The sequence below is a fragment of the Schistocerca piceifrons genome, chromosome 2 (genome assembly GCF_021461385.2).
Source record: "Schistocerca piceifrons isolate TAMUIC-IGC-003096 chromosome 2, iqSchPice1.1, whole genome shotgun sequence".
NCBI lineage: Eukaryota > Metazoa > Arthropoda > Insecta > Orthoptera > Acrididae > Schistocerca > Schistocerca piceifrons.
In genome coordinates this window covers 277,536,357-277,543,132 of record NC_060139.1, presented here as the reverse complement: position 1 = coordinate 277,543,132, position 6,776 = coordinate 277,536,357, and the positions used below count along the sequence as shown (strand labels likewise).

The following is a 6,776-nucleotide window of genomic DNA, read 5'->3' as shown; positions in this document are numbered from 1 at the left end:
GTTGAAATTATTTCATAAATTTACTACGCAGTTGTAGTCCTCAGAATGTTTCATATAGCACGGATAAATTTAAGTCAAACATGAGGTGTGGCCTCTTGAGACCTCGTATAGCGTTGAGAATGCCCCTCTTCAACACATTAAATGGTTCAAATAGCTCTGAGCACTATGGGACTTAACATCTGAGGTCATCAGTCCCCTAGAACTTAGAACTAGTTAAAACTAACTAACCTAAGGACATCACACACATCCATGCCCAAGGCAGGATTCTAACCTGCGACCGTAGCGGCCGCGCGGTTCCAGACTGAAGCCACAGCGGCCACAGCGGCCGGCTTCAACACATCAGTATACTGATTTTGACAGGTATGTTTGTCAGCTTCACCGCGTTGTTGTGACGTGTTTCTTTAAATAACTTACGTTGTATGTTTCATAGCACAGATCTGATGACGTCGTTATCCCGAAACGCTTAATGAGATAACAAATAAAAAAAATGGCTCTGAGCACTATGGGACTTAACATCTAAGGTCATCAGTCCTCTAGAACTTAGAACTACTTAAACCTAACTAACCTAAGGACATCACACACATCCATGCCCGAGGCAGGATTCGAACCTGCGACCGATTACAAATAAAGATTGAATTGGTAACGAAGAGAAGTTGTTTATCAGTAAACTCTTCCGGGCTAAGTTGCCGTGGTCGATCTGTAGAACTTCTTCTCCCTGACGTTTCGTTCTCAACTACGGAGAACATCTTCCGAGGTGAGTCGACGACTGGCTGCTAGGAGCTGGGGCCGCCGCTTATATAGAGATCGTAGGGGGCGCCACCACACGTCACATGGCGTCGATGTGCAGCTATCTCTGGCTATCGTCTGTTCTCTCGATTGCAGGCAATCGACTGTCACGTGATTGATGCAACGTCGACCGCCATATCTTATCTAATTTTAATCCTTCTTCTTTACGATTAAAATTGTATTGATGTTTGTGGATTTCAATTGCCTCTCTATACATACGTGTATAATAGTGCGACGTCCTCGCTAGCACGCTTGTTTCACCAAATTTTATGTCGTGATCTCCATCCTTAAAAACATGTTCCGCTACTGCCGATTTGTCGATATGTCCCAAGCGACAGTTTCTTTTGTGCTCCGTCAACCGTGTATTGATGCTTCTTTTTGTAGTTCCTATGTAAACCCTGCCGCAACTACACGGAATTTTATATACCCCTGGGGTGGCTAGGGGGTGACGAGCCTCTTTTGTTGATCTTAGGCATTCACTAATTTTCTTAGTAGGTCTGAAAATGGTCTCTACCTGAAACTTGGCTAGTACTTTTCCAATGCGATCCGTGATATTATGGATGAACGGAAGAAATACTTTTCCAGCTGATGGTTGTTGCTGTCTCCTATTTTTAGGCATTTTTCTATTTGGGTGAAGTGCTCGATTAATCTCGTTTTTTGTGTAACCATTTTTCGCAAAGGCCATTCGTAAATGATTTAGTTCTTCTTGTAAGTAGCCTGGTTCACAAATATTATTGGCCCTATCCACTAGTGTTTTTATGACCCCCCTCTTTTGCCTAGGGTGGTGGTTTGAGTTCTTGATGAAGCTCTCTCCCATATAGCCAATATGTTCCCTACTGATATAGTAGCCTTGTTCCAACACTGTCTATCCTCAACCTATTTTCAGTACAATGGTGAATTTTATGAACAGATCGATGGGGTAGCCATGGGAAGCCCCCTAAGTCCCGCAATTGCGAATTTATTCATGGAATATTTTGAACATCAAGCATTGCAGTCGGCCAAAAAAAAAAGCCCCTCGAAGTGGTATCGGTATGTGGATGATACCTTTGTAATATGGAATCATGAGGAAGAAGACTTGAATGATTTTCTGGTACACTTAAATAGCATCAACCCAAAGATTAAATTTACTATGGAGAAGGAGAAGAGTGGACAACTTAACTTCTTGGATGTATCAGTTATCAAACGGGCGGATGGGACCTTAGGCCATAAGGTCTACAGGAAAGGTACACATACCGATCGCTACCTCCATAAGAACTCAAACCACCACCCTAGGCAAAAGAGGGGGGTCATAAAAACACTAGTGGATAGGGCCAATAATATTTGTGAACCAGGCTACTTACAAGAAGAACTAAATCATTTACGAATGGCCTTTGCGAAAAATGGTTACACAAAAAACGAGATTAATCGAGCACTTCACCCAAATAGAAAAATGCCTAAAAATAGGAGACAGCAACAACCATCAGCTGGAAAAGTATTTCTTCCGTTCATCCATAATATCACGGATCGCATTGGAAAAGTACTAGCCAAGTTTCAGGTAGAGACCATTTTCAGACCTACTAAGAAAATTAGTGAATGCCTAAGATCAACAAAAGAGGCTCGTCACCCCCTAGCCACCCCAGGGGTATATAAAATTCCGTGTAGTTGCGGCAGGGTTTACATAGGAACTACAAAAAGAAGCATCAATACACGGTTGACGGAGCACAAAAGAAACTGTCGCTTGGGACATATCGACAAATCGGCAGTAGCGGAACATGTTTTTAAGGATGGAGATCACGACATAAAATTTGGTGAAACAAGCGTGCTAGCGAGGACGTCGCACTATTATACACGTATGTATAGAGAGGCAATTGAAATCCACAAACATCAATACAATTTTAATCGTAAAGAAGAAGGATTAAAATTAGATAAGATATGGCGGTCGACGTTGCATCAATCACGTGACAATCGATTGCCTGCAATCGAGAGAACAGACGATAGCCAGAGATAGCTGCACATCGACGCCATGTGACGTGTGGTGGCGCCCCCTACGATCTCTATATAAGCGGCGGCCCCAGCTCCTAGCAGCCAGTCGTCGACTCACCTCGGAAGATGTTCTCCGTAGTTGAGAACGAAACGTCAGGGAGAAGAAGTTCTACAGATCGACCACGGCAACTTAGCCCGGAAGAGTTTACTGACAAAGACGCCGGCCGTGAAAGCCTACATGGAATGAAGAGAAGTTGTTTTCCAAACCGTTATTGTGCTAAAGATAGTCACAGATTTCCTGAAATACTTCTTGTCTAAAGTGGTAAAAAATGAAATTTTCTCTTCTGTAGGTATACATTGTAGTGGGGAAATTATTTATACACGTAGATGGCTAGGGAGTATACACGGTGCTACGTTTAATACACAGAGTTGCCAACTCTTGACAGCAACAACGACTCTTACTCCGCTGAGCATCGAGTCGAACTGAGCTTGGATGACATGTGGGTACGTCATTCCACGCTGCCTCACTCTACACTTTCTTTTTTTGACCCATCAGTCTTCTGACTGGTTTGATGCGGCCCACCACGAATTCCTCTCCTGTGCCAACCTCCCCATCTCAGAGTAACACTTGCAATCTATATCCTCAATTATTTGCTGGATGTATCGCAGTCTCTTTCTTCCTCTACAGTTTTTACCATCTGCAGCTCCCTCTAGCTCTTTTCAACATTCGTCTGTAGCACCACAGCTCAAATGCTCCTATTCCCTTCTGTTTCGGTTTTCCCACTGTCCATGCTTCACTAGCAAACAATGCTGTGCTCCAAACGTACATTCTCAGAAATTTCTTCCTCAAATTAAGACGTATGTTTGATACTAGTAGACTTCTCTTGGCCACGAATGTCCTTTCTGCCAGTGATTGTCTGCTTTTTATGTCCTCCTTGCTCCGGCCGCCTGCTGCCCACGCAGCAGAATTATTTAAATTCGTCAACATCGTGATCACTACAGCATGTTCCAGGAAGAGCCTCATGGAGCTTCCGACACTAACTACTGAATCATTTATGTTCGTCAAACGAGACCAATGAGAAGGCCTCTCTGGCTCACGTGCCATAGCTGTCTTGCCTGGCTGCACAGCTCCCCCCCCCCCCCCCGGCCAGTCACTACCACACCACGTTTGTCCGAACGTGACGAGGGAAGAGAGGCCGAAACTAGAAAAGCGCCGCATTTAAATGGCAATGCAGTCGCACTGCATACGACTTCTTTTCGTCTTTCATATTTCTCGACAACGCAGATCACAAACAAAACAAACTTTCAGTTATGTAATTACTTCGGCACACTTAAGACATAATTTTTATCTGGTACAGACTGCTCTGACCCGTGGTCTAGGCGTGCCACTGGCAGTCTTGGCCGAGTGGTTAAGGCGTCTGACTTGAAATCAAATTCCCTCTGGGAGCGCAGGTTCGAGTCCTGCCGACTGCGAAAAGTTTAGCCGGCACGGTAGCTCAGCGTGTTCAGTCAGAGGGCTAGCTGCCCTCTGTAATAAAAAAAACTGAGTTAATGGATCAACAACGAACTGAAACGTCTGCCCCGAGCAGGTACGACGAACAAAAACGAACAAAATGAGATTAAAAAAAAAGGAAGGGTAGCGTCTTTGATTCATAATCAAAACGTCTTCGGTCCCGGGTTCGATCCCCGCCACTGCCTACATTTTGATAAATAATCAGCATTGGCGGCCGAAGACTTCCGGCATAAGAAGTCAGCCTCATTCTGCCAACGGCCTTGTCAAAGAGGGCGGAGGAGCGGATAGAGGTTCACGGCACTCTCTTGTCCTAGGGGTGGGAAATTGCCCCTAAAGGCGGAAGAATCAGCAATGATCAACGACATGAGGATGCAGAAGACAATGGAAACCACTGCATTAAAGACACGTAACGTGTATCCACAGGACATGTGGCCTGTAATTGAAGAAGTGTCATGATGATCTCTCCATTGGCAAAAGATTCCGGAATAGTCCCCCATTCGGTTCTCCGGGAGGGGACTGCCAAGAGGGAGGTTACCATGAGAAAAAGATTGAATAATCAACGAAAGGATAACGTTCTACGAGTCGGGACGTGGAATGTCAGAAGCTTGAACTTGGTAGGGAAACTAGAAAATCTGAAAAGGGAAATGCAAAGGCTCAATCTAGATATAGTAGGGGTCAGTGAAGTGAAGTGGAAGGAAGACAAGGATTTCTGGTCAGATGAGTATCGGGTAATATCAACAGCAGCAGAAAATGGTACAACAGGTTTAGGATTCGTTATGAATAGGAAGGTAGGGAAGAGAGTGTGTTACTGTGAACAATTAAGTGACGGGGTTGTTCTAATCAGAATCGACAGCAGACCAACACCGACAACGATAGTTCAGGTATACATGCCGACGTCGCAAGCTGAAGATGAACAGATAGAGAAAGTGTATGAGGATATTGAAAGGGTAATGCAGTATGTAAAGGGGGACGAAAATCTAATAGTCATGGGCGACTGGAATGCAGTTGTAGGGGAAGGAGTAGAAGAAAAGGTTACAGGAGAATATGGGCTTGGGACGAGGAATGAAAGAGGAGAAAGACTAATTGAGTTCTGTAACAAGTTTCAGCTAGTAATAGCGAATACCCTGTTCAAGAATCACAAGAGGAGGAGGTATACTTGGAAAAGGCCGGGAGATACGGGAAGATTTCAATTAGATTACATCATGGTCAGACAGAGATTCCGAAATCAGATACTGGATTGTAAGGTATACCCAGGAGCAGATATAGACTCAGATCACAATATAGTAATGATGAAGTGTAGGCTGAAGTTCAAGACATTAGTCAGGAAGAATCAATACGCAAAGAAGTGGGATACGGAAGTACTAAGGAATGACGAGATACGTTTGAAGTTCTCTAACGCTATTGATACAGCAATAAGGAATAGCGCAGTAGGCAGTACAGTTGAAGAGGAATGGACATCTCTAAAAAGGGCCATCACAGAAGTTGGGAAGGAAAACATAGGTACAAAGAAGGTAGCTGCGAAGAAACCATGGGTAACAGGAGAAATACCTCAGTTGATTGATGAAAGGAGGAAGTACAAACATGTTCCGGGAAAATCAGGAATACAGAAATACAAGTCGCTGAGCAATGAAATAAATGGGAAGTGCAGGGAAGCTAAGACGAAATGGCTGCAGGAAAAATGTGGAGACATCGAAAAAGATATGATTGTCGGAAGGACAGACTCAGCATAGAGGAAAGTCAACACAACCTTTGGTGACATTAAAAGCAACGGTGGTAACATTAAGAGTGCAACAGGAATTCCACTGTTAAATGCAGAGGAGAGGGCAGATAGGTGCGAAGAATACATTGAAAGCCTCTATGAGGGTGAAGATTTGTCTGATGTGATAGAAGAAGAAACAGGAGTCGATTTAGAAGAGATGATCTAGTATTAGAATCGGAATTTAAAAGAGCTTTGGAGGACTTACGATCAAGTAAGGCAGAAGGGATAGATAACATTCCATCAGAATTTCTAAAATCATTGGGGGAAGTGGCAACAAAACGACTATTCACGTTGGTGTGTAGAATATATGAGTCTGGCGACATACCATCTGACTTTCGGAAAAGCATCATCCACACAATTCCGAAGACGGCAAGAGCTGACAAGTGCGAGAATTATCGCACAATCAGCTTAACAGCTCATGCATCGAAGCTGCTTACAAGAATAATATACAGAAGAATGGAAAAGAAAATTGAGAATGCGCTAGGTGACGATCAGTTTGGCTTTAGGAAAAGTAAAGGGACGAGAGAGGCAATTCTGACGTTGCGGCTATTAATGGAAGCAAGGCTAAAGAAAAATCAAGACACTTTCATAGGATCTGTCGAACTGGAAAAAGCGTTCGACAATATAAAATGGTGCAAGCTGTTCGAGATTCTGAAAAAAATAGGAGTAAGCTATAGGGAGAGACGGGTCATATACAATATGTACAACAACCAAGAGGGAATAATAAGAGTGGACGATCAAGAACGAAGTGCTCGT

The 6,776-nt window shown here is 43.7% G+C and overlaps 1 non-coding gene across 1 annotated transcript; it reads left to right on the top strand.

The window, feature by feature from the left end:
- Positions 1-4,139: 4,139 nt before the first annotated feature.
- Positions 4,140-4,221, top strand: Trnas-uga. Its single transcript has one exon. It is a non-coding gene; the product is annotated as a tRNA-Ser (tRNA).
- The last annotated feature ends 2,555 nt before the right edge of the window (positions 4,222-6,776 follow it).